Source organism: Acomys russatus, chromosome 30, assembly GCF_903995435.1.
Source record: "Acomys russatus chromosome 30, mAcoRus1.1, whole genome shotgun sequence".
Classification (NCBI taxonomy): Eukaryota; Metazoa; Chordata; class Mammalia; order Rodentia; family Muridae; genus Acomys; species Acomys russatus.
Window position 1 is genome coordinate 12,802,934 of NC_067166.1, and position 16,318 is coordinate 12,819,251.

Below are 16,318 nucleotides of genomic sequence, written 5' to 3' on the forward strand. Positions count from 1 at the left end.
TTTATATATATATATATATATATATATATATATATATATATATATACACATATATATGTATATATATACATATATATATATACATATATATAGTGTGTGTTTTATATAAACACTTTTACATTATTATTATTTTAAAAGATGACTACCTCCAGCAGGAGCAAAGAGCCAACTACAGTTGCTAATGATTGCTGATTCATTCAAATTTATTTTTTACAAAGTGTAATAAGCAGAATCAGAAAGGCCATTTTTTCATTTCTATAAGAACATTCACTCCACTGACTGGAGGCGCATCTCAGCACTGCCTGCCTGTTGACAGTAATGGAAAGTAACTGTGCTGGTTTTGTATAGCCATTCCAACTTAAGAAGTCTATTGAAAGATGCATTTGCTTCCCATCACGATAGCTGGCACAGCACTTCAGGAAGTGAGACTGGGTTATTCCCTCGTAGATTAAAGTCTGCTTGCCAATGGTATATATATTGACCTGTCCAATTCCCTTTTCATGATTGATCACTTTGCCACCCAGAGGATTTCCCTGCCACTCTGTCTTAGCAAAGTTCTCTATAAGGCTTTAGATAATTAAAAGTCTTCTTTATTGCTTTATTTTTCAATGTTTTCTATCATTAATTAATTATTAGCAGCCCCAAATGAGTTATGTGCCCATTGTACAATATTTTTTATTTTACTTATCAATATTAACCCAAAGGTACATTAAATACAGTCCAAAAACCCAAGATAAAAAGAAGTAATAAGGTATTAGAATACTGACAAAAGATGAGAGCATTATTTTTCAAATGCCAAAAAAAAAAATCAAATGCAAACCGAAAATACTAATGAGATTTACAGGCACTGTTTTTATAGTGCGCAAAAGTCTGTAAAAGTTTTTTTTTGGGGGGGGGGATTTTTGGTGTTTTAACAGACTATCAAATACATTTCTTTTTTTTCAGATCCAGAATTTATTAAAATAATATCATAATCAGAACATCACAGGCAGAGCTCAGGGAGTCCTATGGAAGGGTTGGGGGACTGACTGAGGGAGCTTGAGGGGTCAAGGACTTCACAAGAAGACCTAGAGAGTAACCTAACCTAGGCCCATGGGAGCTCACAGAGACTGAACCATTCATCAGCGAGCACGCATAGAGTGGTCCTAGGACCCCCGCACATATATAGAAGATGTGCTTGGTCTTCATGTAGATCCACCAACAACTGGAGCTGGGGATCCTCTCTGACTCTGATACCTCACTATGGATCTTGTTCTCTCTCTCTTTTTTTTTTTCTCCTAAAGATAGATCCTGCTCAGTGTAGATTTTATTTTTTTCCATCTTTTATTAAATTAATTTATTCCTGTTACATCTCAATGTTTATCCCATCCCTTGTATCCTCCCATTCCTCCCCCCCCATTTTCCCATTATTCCCCTCCCCTATGACTGTTCCTGAGGGGGATTACCTCCCCCTGTATATTCTCATAGGGTATCAAGTCTCTTCTTGGCTACCTGCTGTCCTTCCTCTGAGTGCCACCAGGTCTCCCCCTCCAGGGGACATGGTCAAATGTGAGTCACCAGAGTACGTGAGAAAGTATTATCACACTCTCCACTCAACTGTGGAGAATATTCTGACCATTGGCTAGATCTGGGAAGGGGTTTAAAGTTTACCTCCTAAAACTCAAGCGACACCACATGCTGGCGAGGATGTGGGGAGAGAGGAACACTCCTTCATTGCTGGTGGGAATGCAAACTAGTACAGCCACTTTGGAAATCTATCTGGTGCTATCTCAGAAAAATGGGAATAGGGCTTCCTCAAGACCCAGCTATTCCACTCCTTGGAATATACCCAGAAGATGCTCCAGCACACAACAAGAAAATTTGCTCAACCATGTTCACAGCAGCCTTATTCATAATAGCCAGAACATGGAAACAGCCTAAGTGTCCCTCAATAGAAGAGTGGATAAAGAAACTGTGGTACATATACACTATGGAATACTACTCAGCTATTAAAAACAAGGAATTCCCGAAATTTGTGGATAAATGGATTGAGCTAGAAATGATCATAATGAGTGAGTTAACCCAGAAGCAGAAAGAATCAAATGGTATATACTCACTTATATCTGCATACTAGCCCAAGGGGCATGTCCCACGAAAGCCTTCACTTACCAGGAAACTGGGACAGAGGGGAGGGCATCCTATTGGGACTCTAAATGAGAGACACATGGGAGAATAGCAAAATAAAAGGATACAGAGGGTCCTAGAAATCTACAAGTAGAACAATATGATAGGCAGATTTGGGCCCAGGGGTCCCGCTCAAACTAAGGATCCTGTTCTCTTAACTGGGATGCCTTGTCTGGCCTCAGTGGGAGAGAATGCACCTAGTCCTGCAGTGACTTAATGTGGTTGGTACCATAGGGGACCTTCCCCTTCTCTGAGGAGAAGGAGAGGGCAGATGGAGGAGGCATGCACGGGGCGTGGGGGGTGGGGAGGAGGCAGAGGGGGGATGCGATAATGTCTGGGAGTGGAGGAAAATACATTTCTTAAAAATATAAAACGTCCTTCTCCCACATAAAGGCAATGAAAAATCTTTGATATTTATCAATACTCAATTCAGAACAAGAGTAAATCAAACAAATTTATTTCCTTTCTGGAAAAGAATAACAAACAAAAACATTTACGATGTCAAAAGACATAACAAATACCACTGTCTTGAAGCTACCCAGAAAAGTTGTCACAAAACCTTTCTTCTCCAAAAGTCACCATCCACCAATTGAAGAACTTCTTTTCAGATATTCAAATATGTAAACTATAGCTTGCAGTTTCATAAGCCTTTGGCTTGGACACTTCCTCTGGCCTCTTGGAGGAATCCTGTTTTCACTCCATTCTTTGATGCTTTGGCACTTGAAGTCTTCTTGCTCTTCTCCTTTGCTGTACTCTGTGAGGTCTCTATAGTTGAGGGGCAGCCATCCAAATCTTCTGAGAGGGCATCAGTGGTGTCCTGGTCCTGATAAAGCTTCTGTTATTTTTTTCATCAGTGGCTTCTCTTGTTTGCCCTGCCCATCATTGTCCAGGAGATGCCTGTATTCAGGTGGGATGGTGTCTCTTTCTCCCAGCGTCTTCTTACGTTCTGCTTTGATGTTCTTTTTCCTCATTTCATCATCTAGTGGCTTGTTCTCATCTGAGTAAGTCTGTCTTTGCCTAAGACTGTCAGAAAGCTTATCTGAGGCTTCACTGAAGTCTTTGTCTCTCTGCTCAGTGTCAGGCAGTGGACCCGTTGTGTGGGTGCTAGGCACAGGCATCTGAGAAATGACTTCAGAAATGGCAGCAGGAAGTCTGGCATCTTCATAGTCGAGAGATGGTATGTTTGCTGGATTGCAAGGGTCCTGAGACAATGCATCAAGAAGGAAGTCATCTCTCGATGGTGTAATTTATTCCTTGGAATATTTTGGAAGAGCTGGTTTTTCCCTCTTTATCCTTGACCTCCTTTAGTCTATAATTAAGAGGAACTGTTTCTTCTTTTTCACTAAGTTTCTCATGGTCTTCTTCTTTAGCTTTCTCCGTGAATTTATCTACCACAGGTTTTTCATCTTCTGGGTCTGCTTCTCTTTCCCCAGGCTTCAAGCCAAGGCTTCTATGGCATCATCTGGTACCATGCCCTTCAAGGATGCTGGTTTGAGTGGTGCTGACTGTATACGACACATGGAGGCCTGAGGCACAGCCTCCTCAGCCACAGGAGTTGGGGATGTGTCCTGAGATTTTTCTATTTTCTCACCTGGCCTGGATGGTTTGTCTTGATATGTTGATTGGCCAAAATCTTCAGAAAACTCCCCAATTATCTCTAACTCACTCGGGCACTTAGACATTTCTTTTGGCTTCAGCAACAGTGGTTTATCCATTTTTATCCATATCTAGCTTTAACCTGTGCTAAGAGGGGAACTGTGTCATGATCTTCACCACACTTCCACTGCCTTTCTTCTTCTTCTTCTTCTTCTTCTTCTTCTTCTTCTTCTTCTTCTTCTTCTTCTTCTTCTTCTTCTTCTTCTTCTTTTTTGTTTGCTTCTTTGCCTTGTTCAGCTGGGCTAAGGTGGCTCTCAAGGTCTGGCTGCCTGGTGCCTGGTGAATTTGACAGAGAGTGCAGGGCTTGATCATTCATGACTCCATTTTCAACCTTCTTCTCCTGGGGAGGAACATCACTTCTGGTCACTCCCAAAATACTGTGAATGTAACATTTATGTAATTCCTGATTATTTTGTGGATCTTCTTACTGTAGGTAGTTTATTGTATAGATGTGTAATTGTATATATATATATATATATATATATATATATATATACACACACACACACACACACACACACACACACACACACACACACACATATATATCTAAAAATAAATAATTAATTAAAAAAATAAAACTTCCCCTGTAGATTTCTCTTTCTCATTTGATTTCCAGTCAGAAAACTACAGGTGAAGTTAGATGACAAAGTGTCTGTATTATGACCAGTCCCCATGGGTTTAGGGGATTCTGGAGGAGATCTGGCAACCCCTTCCTTTTCATCCAGACATTTCCTGTACTCTAGAGGAATAGTCCCTTCTTTTATTTTCAACTTAACAAGGGAAGTACAATCCATTGGGTCCCAAACTCCTGGTCCACCATATGGTATATCATCTTTGTTAAGGATCTTCAGGTTTGCCTAAAATGTCTATCAGATCATCCAGCACAGCATCCATGCATGACTTGTCAGATGGCTTAGTCAGTTTGGACTCCACTGGTAAAGCTGGCATTAACTGTTTCTTTTCTTTTTTCTTATCAACTGCTCTATATCATTCCTTCCACAGCTCAGGGGACACTGTGGAAAAGCATGTGAAAAGAATGTAAGAGCCAGAAGAGAGAAAAGACTTCAGTGAGATACTGTCATTTTCACATCACATGGTCACTGCACCCATATACCGAAAGCTATTTATAGTCACCTACACCAAGACCCACACAAATTAGGGCCCATCAATGTTCCACCACGGATAGAAGAGAAGTTCACAAGATGCTGACCCTTCCTGGGACACTGTTGGTAACCAATGGTTGCTAGGACTATGTGGCCTTATTCCTCACTGTGGTAGCCACCTGTGACTTGCTCTTACTCAAGGAAATAACACCCCACTGCATGCTCATGCAACCAAAAACAGTTAGATGTAGTAGGCCACCAAAAACATATATGAAGGTGGGAGTATTTAAGGTATATTATTATAATGGGTAGAAAATAATCCCTGAATCTCCTCTAATTCCACTGTCTAACATCTACACCATCTGCTTCTGTGGTAGGATGAACCAGAACCAGTATGCTCACTCCAGGGTTCCTTAAAACTCCCTATAAACAGCTTGTGCCCTGACCTGAAATACTCAAAGCTTGAAGTACTTATAAGTACCATATTGATTGATTGAGAATAAATTTGTTTTTGTTTAGGACTTCAAAACACTAGAAAATAATAGGGAAGTGTCTATAGGCATCTCTGGGCATGAAAGCGTTATTTTTCTTCGTGGTATTGGTGACAAAAGACTCATAACTGAAAATGAGAGACATTGAAGATTTATGTGTTACTCCAACCCTCCCCCACAAAAAAGAAAAGGTCCATACTGGAAGCTACTAAAGAGACTCCTTAAATAACTGTGACAAAGATGCTGAAGCGTTTCACACTTGATGCTTCTGGCAGGGACTGGAGTAGGACTAAATTTTCTTTAAGGAGCTGTCCACTGGGAGGTTGAGTATATGAGCAACACAAAATTAACTTGACATTTGTTTGTTTGTTTGGGTGGGTGGGTGGGTGGGTGAGTAGATGGCTCAAGGGACCTGGAAAGAACAGAGAGTGAGTATGGTCAAGGTGCACTGCACAAAATCACCAAATAATTAATAAAAATGTTATGTTGGGTGGATGAAAGAAAAAATATGTCCCCCATGAAAAATTTCAAATTGAATACACTTTCCACGTACTCATCCGGACAGAATTAGCAGAGGACCAGCCTTGATGACACCAGAAATAAAGTCATGGGTTTTCTTGATGCCATGGCAGAAAACATAACAGAAGCCATTTAAAGTGGGAAGGGTTTACTGTGATTCACAGTTTGAAGATAATATTCACTGCCATTACCAGGAAGTCATGACCACATGAGCACGAGGCAGTTGGCTAAGCTGCATTAGCACTAGAAGCAGAGGCCATGGATTCCTTTCTGGTGTCAAGTTCACTTTCCCCTTTTTGTTCGGCCTTGTACTCAACCCATGGGATGGCATAGCCCGTATTTGGAGTAGATCTTCTCCCTCAATTTATACATTTCTAAAAAATATCTCACAGACATACTCATAGTTGAGTTTCTGTGCTGAGTGTAAAGTCTATAAAATGAAACGTTGCAGTATGCTTAGTACACTGCAGTCTAGTTAGATTATTCAGTTCCAATTCTTTAAATAGAATCAACAGTACTATAAACTATAGGATCCAAAAGGATATTATAACAATGTTTGTGCAGAGATGGGAAAATATGTAGATGATATACAGTTATATAGATAGATAGATGATAGAAAATAGATCATAGATTTATAGACAGATTATAGCTAAATATAGAAAGACAAATAGTAGAAAGATATGTGATGATAGATAGATAGATAGATAGATACATAGATAGATAGATAGATAGATAGATAGATAGATAGATAGATAGATGGAACAGGTACAAAAGATAGATAGGGAGACAGACTGGGATGAGTATTCATGGGAAAAGTACAATATGGACTATCTGCAGCATTCTTGCTTTCTTGATTTGTTGTGTGTACTCAAAAGTCCCTTGAAATGCTCTATTTAAATTACAAATATAAAATTATGTATTAACAATTTACATAACCCTCATTCAAATATAGACACTGAGTTCTGTAAGCACCAGAAGTTACTTATTGAACCAAGACCTTCTGATACTGTTTGTGGGAGAGAAAACCAGGCTTGGGTTGAAGGAATCTCAGCAAGACTGAGGCTGAGATGAGTTCATTGCAAGCAATCAGGTTTTTTTAAAACCAGGTTTTTTATGCCCCTATAAGAAAGAGACTGTAATGGTAGTTGCCAGGAAGAATGCTGTTGTCATTGCCAGGATACAATGGCGTTTGCAAGCTACACAGGGTCAGGCTAATACATAGGACTAATTGTCCACCCTAGCTTGCTGACCACTAGGGAATACAGGGATATGCAGGTGGCCTGAATGCTCTACTCTTGAGAGAGTGCCCTGGTTTCTCAGAACTGAAAGGCACACAGTGCCCCAGTAGCCATAAACTCTAACCTGAAAGACCCAAAACATATGACTCTCAAGGCAGATAGACCAGGCCAAATTCATAAATTTCTGCAGTTCCCTCTTACGTATTTATTTTTAATTTAAGGGTAAGCAAGTCATTCTTCAAATCAGACATAGAGTAGCAAAATATTCTTAAGGGTATTATGCTTCCTAATATAACAAATGACAAAATTCAGAGAGACATTCCCTTGGACTACAGTTTAGGAGTCCAATTACAACAGAAAAATAATGACCAAAATGCTTTCTTAGATTTTGCACAGCAATGCAAGAGCATAATTCATCCAACATTGAGTGTTGAATGAAATATTGCATAATTAACTATTATGCAAGGCCTGAACATCAATACTCAAATTGTCATGTGATCATATTTCTGTAAGGTGATTAGGAACCTGACTATAATTAAATTGAGAATCATTAACATAGACAGGAATGCTATTCTCTTTCCAGTTTGCAAAGTGAGGCATGGGGGATCAGGAACGTAAGCCCAGTAAGCCTCAGCATTGAGCGATGCATCCAACAAAGTCAGCATAGCAAGGAACAGTAGTTCTGCAGGAACACCCTTCCCTTAAGAGTTCACCAACTCTTTTCCCTCCGTATAACTTCTTCATCTGAGTCTTTGTAGCAGGATTCTGTTCTCCTTGGGTCAATGACCCCATCACCCCGTTCTTGTCCTTTGCATCAGGTGTATCCTCTATAGATGTCTTAGAATCCATCTTCCACAGGTTGAGTCAGTCTTACATGTATCCACACTGGTCTTTCAGAACATGTAGAAGAATCACAGACATAGCCTAGGCTCCAGTGAATTACTGAATTCAGGCTGACCCATTGACCTGACATAACATCTCTCAAAGGACCCTGAACATTTCAGAGGGGCCGCTAAGATGTTCTGTAGCAGTGAGGCCATCCTTGCCCACATTTTTTAAGACTAAAGATGTAAAATAAAAGATAAAATATTATTAGGAGTAGCTGTACTGTCCTCTCCCTCCTTTATTTTTAAATAATGTTCAAATTGTCCATTAGCTCTTCCCACAAAAGATTGACCCTGGGTGGTACATAGAAATGATGTGATGTCAGTTACTACATAATGTTGGCAAAATTACTGCAAAGGCTTAGTAGTGTATGTTGGACCATTATCACTTTTTAATATTTTACAGGGGCCCCAAATAGCAAAAGCACTGAGTAAAGAGGTGATAATATCTTTAAGTGATTTTTTTTTCCTGGTAAGAGATCAATGGAAATGAGCAATGAGGCCTTTGATCAACTTCAACTTGAATTTTGTTATACCACTCCTGGCCATACAGCTAAAATATGCTCCACCACACAACAATAGCATTTGATCAACTATACTCATAGCAGCCTTATTCATAACAACCAGAAACTGGAAACAACCCACATGCCACTCAACTGAAGAATGGATAATTAAAATGATACATTTATACAATTGTGTATACCCAACCAAGTTGGACTACTCAGCTATTAAAAACAAGAAATTTATGAAATCTGCAGACAAATGAATAGAACTAATAAAGATAATCCTAAGTGAGGTAACCTAGCCCCCAAAGACACACATAGTATATATTCACTTACAGGTAAATATTAGCCATATAGTACAGGATAACCATACTATAATCCACAGACTCAAAGAAGCCGAGTAACAAGGAGGGCCCAAGGGAGGGTGCTTGAATCCCACTCAAAAGGGGAAACAGAATAGACATCTGAAGTGGATGAAGAGAGTTAACTGGGTAGTAGAAGGCGCAGAAAAGACTACTGGGGTGGATATGAGATGTTAGGAGAATGGAGGTGGGGGTTGAGATGGATGAGAGGAGTGAAACCTAGGACGAAAGTCATCTCTGGGAAAATCTGGATACCTGCGACAGAGTAGGCTCCTAGGATATGGGGGTGACTCTATCTGAGACTCCTAGCGGTAGAGGACATAGAAACAAAAGTCACCTCATAGACAGGAAAGATTTCAGTAGAGGGAGGGGGACACAAAGCCACACACAAAACCTTCAACACAAATTTTACCCTGCCTCCAAGACGTGCAGAGATAAAGATGGAGCAGAGACGGAGGGAATGGCCAACCAATGACTGGCCCAACCTGAGACCCACCTCACGGCAGATAGCCAAACTCTGACACTACTGATTCTCTGCTATGCTCGCAGACAGGAGCCTAGCGTAACTATCCTCTGAAAGGCTCCACCAAACAGCAGATTGAAACAGATGCCAAGACTCAAAGCCAAACATTAGGCAGAACTTGGGGAGGCTTGTGGACGAATAATAAGAAGAATAGATCTGGGTAGGGGTTTAAAGTTTACCTCCTGTATTGTCCTTGGCTGGTGCCTTAGTTTGAGCGGGACCCCTGGGCCCAAATCTGCCTATCATAATGTTCTACTTGTAGGTTTCTAGAACCCTCTGGATCCTTCTACTTTGCTATTCTCCCATGCTTCTCTCATCTAGAGTCCCAATAGGATGTCCTGGGATATGTCTTTCTCATGTACTCTGGTGCCTCACATTTGACCATGTCCCCTGGAGGGGGAGACCTGGTGGCACTCAGAGGAAGGACAGCAGGTTACCAAGAAGAGACTTGATACCCTATGAGCATTTACAGGGGGAGGAAATCCCCCTCAGGAACTGTCATAGGGGAGAGGAATAAGGGGAAAATGGGAGGGAGGGAAGAATGGGAGGATACAAGGGATGGGATAAACATTGAGATGTAACAAGAATAAATTAATAAAAAAAATGGAAAAAAAATTAAAAAAAAGAAAAAGAAGAAGAATAGAAGGACCCAGAGGGGACAGGAACTTTACAAGAAGACCCACAGAGTCAACTAACCTAGGCCTATGGGGGCTTACAGAGACTGAAGCACCAACCAAAGTGCATGCAGGGACTAGACTCTCTTTGCTTTGCAAAACTACAAAACCTTGATGAAACTGCTTCCATGTTGGAAAATGGAATTTGATGTAACTTAAATCTATGTTCCTGGGCCATGGCTGCTCCAAATAGTTCCAGAAGAAATTAACTCTTAATATCTTAAAAAAAGAAAAAAGAAACTGGGTAAAGATAAATATAAACAATAAAGACTCAAAACAGCAGTTAAAAAAAAGTGCTAGGAATCTACTATCTGGGGCAGATGGACAGTGATTTGATAGGAATTGTGTCTTAATTTCTGATCTCACTGTCTGGAATTTCAATTACAGTCTATGAGATAATCACCTCTGGCCTGTTATAGGAGCCAGTCTGATGATTTTCTTGTGCTATTGTTAAAAGAAAAATCTCATATTCCTATCCAATTCCAGTGGTGAGGAAAGCTCAGCTCGGTACTGTGCAATGAAGTGGGAAATGTTCTCGGTAATCGCAGCAGTGGGGATGGTTCATTTTCAAAAGCTAAAAGAGCAGCAGCAATAATAAAGTGTCATGATGCATTATTACCCATTATTCCTAGCACCAGGGAAAATGCTAGGCAGTCTCTTGCCAATTATTCTCAGGCAGGAACTTGGAATTCAGCTTTCATTTTTGATAGGCTGGAGTTTCTTACTTTATCCCCTTGCACCCTCTGACATCTACTTACAAAATACATGATCTTGAAATGGCAAATGGCAGTTTCAAGCATGGGGGACACACAAGGTCCAGGAAAATAAGATTGTGGGCTTTGGAAATGCAGTTTTCTCTTTGTATATTTTGGGAAAGTACTTCAAGCCACCTATGTGCACAGCATGATCCATGGATACCTAAGTTCCTTATGCAAAATGCATCGTATTTACTCACAACCTATGCATGTACAAATGTAGATTTTTAACTCATCTTTAAATTACTTATACTACTAATAAAATATAAAAGTAAATGAATGCCTGCCACAGTGCATCGTTTAGAAAACAATGACAAGGAAGAAAGGTTATATGTGTTCAGTACAGATGCATTTTCAAAATACTTCTGATTTAGGTTTGTTTGAATTCTTACAAAAGATAACTAAACTTGTCACAGTACTACAGGCAGCTTAAAAAATAACCAGTTTCTATTCATGAAAGCAATTCTGAAGCATGGGATTTACTCCATATGTATATTATTTTTGGAAGACGAATATCTACACAAACATTGGATGGCTATAAATGCTAGAAATATCTGAAAATGGTGGCAGAAATTAATATTTCCTAATAACTAAAGTGTTTAGTGAGCAATATTACAAAATACTATTAAAAGTAAATGTCATAGAAACAAAACCATTTCACACTCTTCTGGGTTAACATAATTTGATAGAGTTATCTTTTAAGTACTACCAGGTTCTCTCAGCAAGAGGCAGATTTTAAAGTTTTAGTTATCTTGTAGATTCATTTGCTTAATTATACAGAATCAACAAATTGATAAATTTTAAAAATTGGTGGCAATCTTGGCATATGTTATGCTATGTTTTTTGGTTCGGTAAGAGAAAATATTGCCTTGATATTTCTAAATATTACTGAAATTTATGGAAGAAAATAGTGATTTCAAATGGAGAAATAGGTAAAACTCAAGAAGGGCTTTAATTGGGGTAGTTAGAGGGAAGTCAGTACAGAAGAATAAGGAGGGGAGAGGGTAACATAACACTAATGATGTCAGTAAAAACATACAGAATCATTATTCATTAAGCTAAATTGCATATAATGCATATAGTCTATACGCATGCATACAAATATACAAATATACATATACATGTATGCATACACATACATATACACATATATTTCAAATGAAGTTATCCCACTTGGGTTGACAATACTACTACCCCCAAGAACTGTCTAATAAAAATCCCAATACCAGGCATGAAAAACAACCATTTGACCTGTTGGTTAGGGAAGTCCAAGAGACTCTCTGCACAATATAGGCTATTGCTACTGCATTGGGTTGTCTCCCAGAGTTTGAAGGTAAGTCCCGATCGCTTAGTACAGTGTGAAGTTTGGACACACCCAGAGACATAAGCTAGATTTGACCTGGATGCCTTTCTGCTGAAAGCTGCCATTCATAGTGCTGGAAGATGCTACATAAGCGTCCAAGGGAGATTTGCAACCAATAGTCTAACCCAACTGCAATGCCCATGAACCACAATGATGACCAGATGGTACAATATCTATAAGGGTTCAACAGGGGCGCTCATATCTTGTTTGAGACATACCCTGTATGGCAGTAGATGATACACACAGCCTCAATATCTGAGAACTCTGAGAATCCAATCCCTGTTTTCTGGATTTATTGAAACTATTGTAGTCAAGATTATCTGAGCGCACAAGAGGGATGAAACATATTTTTAGGATAATACTTACAGCTTCATAATGCAACTCTTGTTGTTGGGGATGTTCCTTCAAACTTGCATGTTGGTGTTTGGCCAAGATAAAACTCCCAGTGGCATATGTGGGTGTTGCTAAACTCAGTTTTTGAATGCATTTTGAAAAGGTGCTTATAAACATTGTGACTGTATTGTTAAAAAGAAGCATAAAAACTGCTTTGGAAACAATGTAAATAATACTAAGTGGGCTGGATGTTTAAGGCTTCCTTATGTAATATGCGATACATTGAGGGAAAGTGACAAATATTGAATATTTAAAGTAAACGTCTCTTAGGCTGGAGATGTAGATCAGGCATAGAATATATGACTTCTGTGAGTGTGGCCTTGAGTTCCACCCTAGAAACGACAAAAACTCTAACATTCTCACTGATCCTCACACAATATGGGGTTATTTTTTGAAATATTAAGCCTTTATAGTAGTACATAAATAAAATGAATTCTTTTTTAAATTTTTATTTTATTAATTTATTCATATTACATCTCAATGGTTATCCTTGTATCCTCCCATTCCTCCCTCCCTCCCATTTTCCCTACTCCCCTCCCCTATGACTGTGACTGAGGGGGACTTCCTACCCCTGTATATGCTCATAGGGTATCATGTCTCTTCTTGGTAGCCTGCTATCCTTCCTCTGAGTGACCCCAGGTCTCCCCATTCAGGGAACATGGTCAAATATGAGGCACCAGAGTATGAATTCTCTTTTTAAAATGTCAGATAAGGAAGTTTTAAAAATAATATTCTCTCTTTTTCCTTTCTCATGAATTCTAATTATACCAGCAAATTCTGTGGAGCCAGTTCACAATTTACTCCTTCTTCTAAAAATGTAAAATTCCTCAACTCAGAAGGAAAGAAATCTACTTAAAGGAGAGAAATAAATATAGGAGACAATTAGGGCAAAGTTATGGGTTTTAAATTAAGTTTCTCACTCTGCTCTTCCCAGAATTAAAATGGAAGGAAAATAAAGTTATGCTATGCTCTAAATGTGGTTATAATTAACTATGACTTCGATGTCCAAAATTTAAAGTGGGATGACAGGTAAGTATGTCTCCCAACAAGGGGAAAACATGGCTTGATTCTAGAGCTAAATCTAATTCTCAGAACTGAGTTGGGAGCAAGTCCATTTGCTAGCCTAGCTGGGAGCCAGCTAAGATTAGCAGGGATGCTTGCTGTGTCCTGGCAGAATTGAGGTAGGGTGGGACAGGAAAATTGAATATTGAGAGAGAAAGAAAGTTTGCATGTCAAGGCCACTAGAAATATTTTGACATTGGAATCAAGTGATTTTGTTCGTAAAAAAAATTTTTTTTTATTAATTTATTCTTGTTACATCTCAATGTTTATCCCATCCCTTGTATCCTCCCATTCCTCCCCCCCCATTTTCCCATTATTCCCCTCCCCTATGACTGTTCCTGAGGGGATTATGTCCCCCTATATATTCTCATAGGGTATCAAGTTCTCTTCTTGGCTACTTGCTGTCCTTCCTCTGAGTGCCACCAGGTCTCCCCTCCAGGGGACATGGTCAAATGTTGCGGCACAGAGTACGTGAGAAAGTCGATCACACTCTCCACTCAACTGTGGAGAATATTCTGACCATTGGCTCGAATCTGGGAAGGGGTTTTATAAAAGGTTTACATGCTCCTGTATTGTCCTTGGCTGGTGCCCCAGCCTGAGCGGGACCCCTGGGCCCAAATCCGCCCATCATATTGTTCTACTTGTAGATTTCTAGGACCCTCTGGATCCTTTTATTTTGCTGTTCTCCCATGCGTCTCTCATTTAGAGTCCCAATAGGATGCCTTCCCCTCTGTCCCAGTTTCCTGGTAAGTGAAGGCTTTCGTGGGGACATGCCCCTTGGGCTAGTATGCAGATATAAGTGAGTATATACCATTTGATTCTTTCTGCTTCTGGGTTAACTCACTCATTATGATCATTTCTAGCTCAATCCATTTATCCACAAATTTCGGGAATTCCTTGTTTTTAATAGCTGAGTAGTATTCCATAGTGTATATGTACCACAGTTTCTTTATCCACTCTTCTACTGAGGGACACCTTAGGCTGTTTCCATGTTCTGGCTATTATGAATAAGGCTGCTGTGAACATGGTTGAGCAAATTTTCTTGTTGTGTGCTGGAGCATCTTCTGGGTATATTCCAAGGAGTGGAATAGCTGGGTCTTGAGGAAGCCCTATTCCCATTTTTCTGAGATAGCACCAGATAGATTTCCAAAGTGGCTGTACTAGTTTGCATTCCCACCAGCAATGAAGGAGTGTTCCTCTCTCCCCACATCCTCGCCAGCATGTGGTGTCCCTTGAATTTTTGATCTTAGCCATTCTGATGGGTGTAAGATGGAATCTCAGAGTTGTTTTGATTTGCATTTCCCTGATGACTAAGGAGGTTGAGCATTTCTTTAAGTGTTTCTCAGCCATTTGATACTCCTCTGTTGAGAATTCTCTGTTTAGTTCCAAGCCCCATTTCTCAATTGATAAGAGGCTTCTGTGTTAAACAAATGGTTTTAGATACCGTGCCCTTACTTCACACGAAAAGGTGCTGGATATGTTAGTCAGCAGAGGACTGGGTTTGTAACATGTATCGACTCATTCAGAAAAGCCCTTTCTCCATTGTTTCCTCATGGCAGTAATGGAATTGGGCCAAAGGTGCTGCGGATCTCTAGTCCTCAAGTTTGCACCTGCCTCCAAGTCACAGTATTTTAATTAATGCTGTGGTGTGATTTCCCCCCTTGAATATAGCATAACTAACATGACAGTGAAGAAATAAATATTCACTTGATATTAAATTATTTTTGTGAGTCTCTAGGAAACTTTTTTTACTGAGATACTGATAAACTATTTTTTTAATGAAAAACTGGCTTTTAATTGCTATCATATGGGATTCAGCAAATACCTTACTTATTAGCTGATATTAGAACTGCGTAGAAGAGGGCAAGGTATGCAGTTCAGGAACATATCACTTACGTGTATATGCAAAGCTCTGGGTTCATTCCACACCATTGGAGGTGTGATCTCCAGTTAAACTTGGAACATTATCTCAGCCTGCTCAACTTCACCAAATATCTAAAGCACAGTTTCTGTGAATGCTTTGATTTCTAAGCAGGTAACTGGATTCATTTGAGAGAGTTTTGCTTGCTTTGTCTTGATTTTATTCAGAAATATATACAGATGAGGCAAAGAGAGGCATCAGAATGCTGCCCAACCACAGATCTCAGAAAGGTAGGAACTGGATATGAAATCTCTACTGTGTCCTGTTTCCACTCTGTGGATTCTTGTTAACATTCAATGACAGACTCAATATGCAGATGCTAAGACCAGGTAGCTCTATACATAACCCAGCCATATTCTGTACTTTCTCACCATAGCTGCTGCTGTATTTGTAGCAGATGCTACCTTAGTGAGTAAAGGCCACACATTCACTCAACTAGCTATTTGCTTTTAACCTGGAAACTTTCTTTCAGACTACTTTACTTCATTTAATAAGTCATGAAGCTCTCTTATTATGTCAGCTATGTATTATTTCCTCATCTGGAATATCAACTCTACAACGATAGAACTGTTGCCTATTTTGTGCCCTGTTATGCTTGCCTCATATTAACTGCTAATGTGTAAATAATACTGAACCAAACCAATAATCCATTTAAAGAAGGAATAGTGGCACTCAGAGGAAGGACAGCAGGTTACAGAGAAGAGA

General features: G+C 39.6%; 1 pseudogene; it reads right to left on the reverse strand.

Annotated features, from left to right (window-relative positions):
- Window positions 1-2,775: 2,775 nt before the first annotated feature.
- LOC127212215 (calpastatin-like) lies at window positions 2,776-8,022 on the reverse strand (annotated as a pseudogene).
- Between the last annotated feature and the right edge of the window lie 8,296 nt (window positions 8,023-16,318).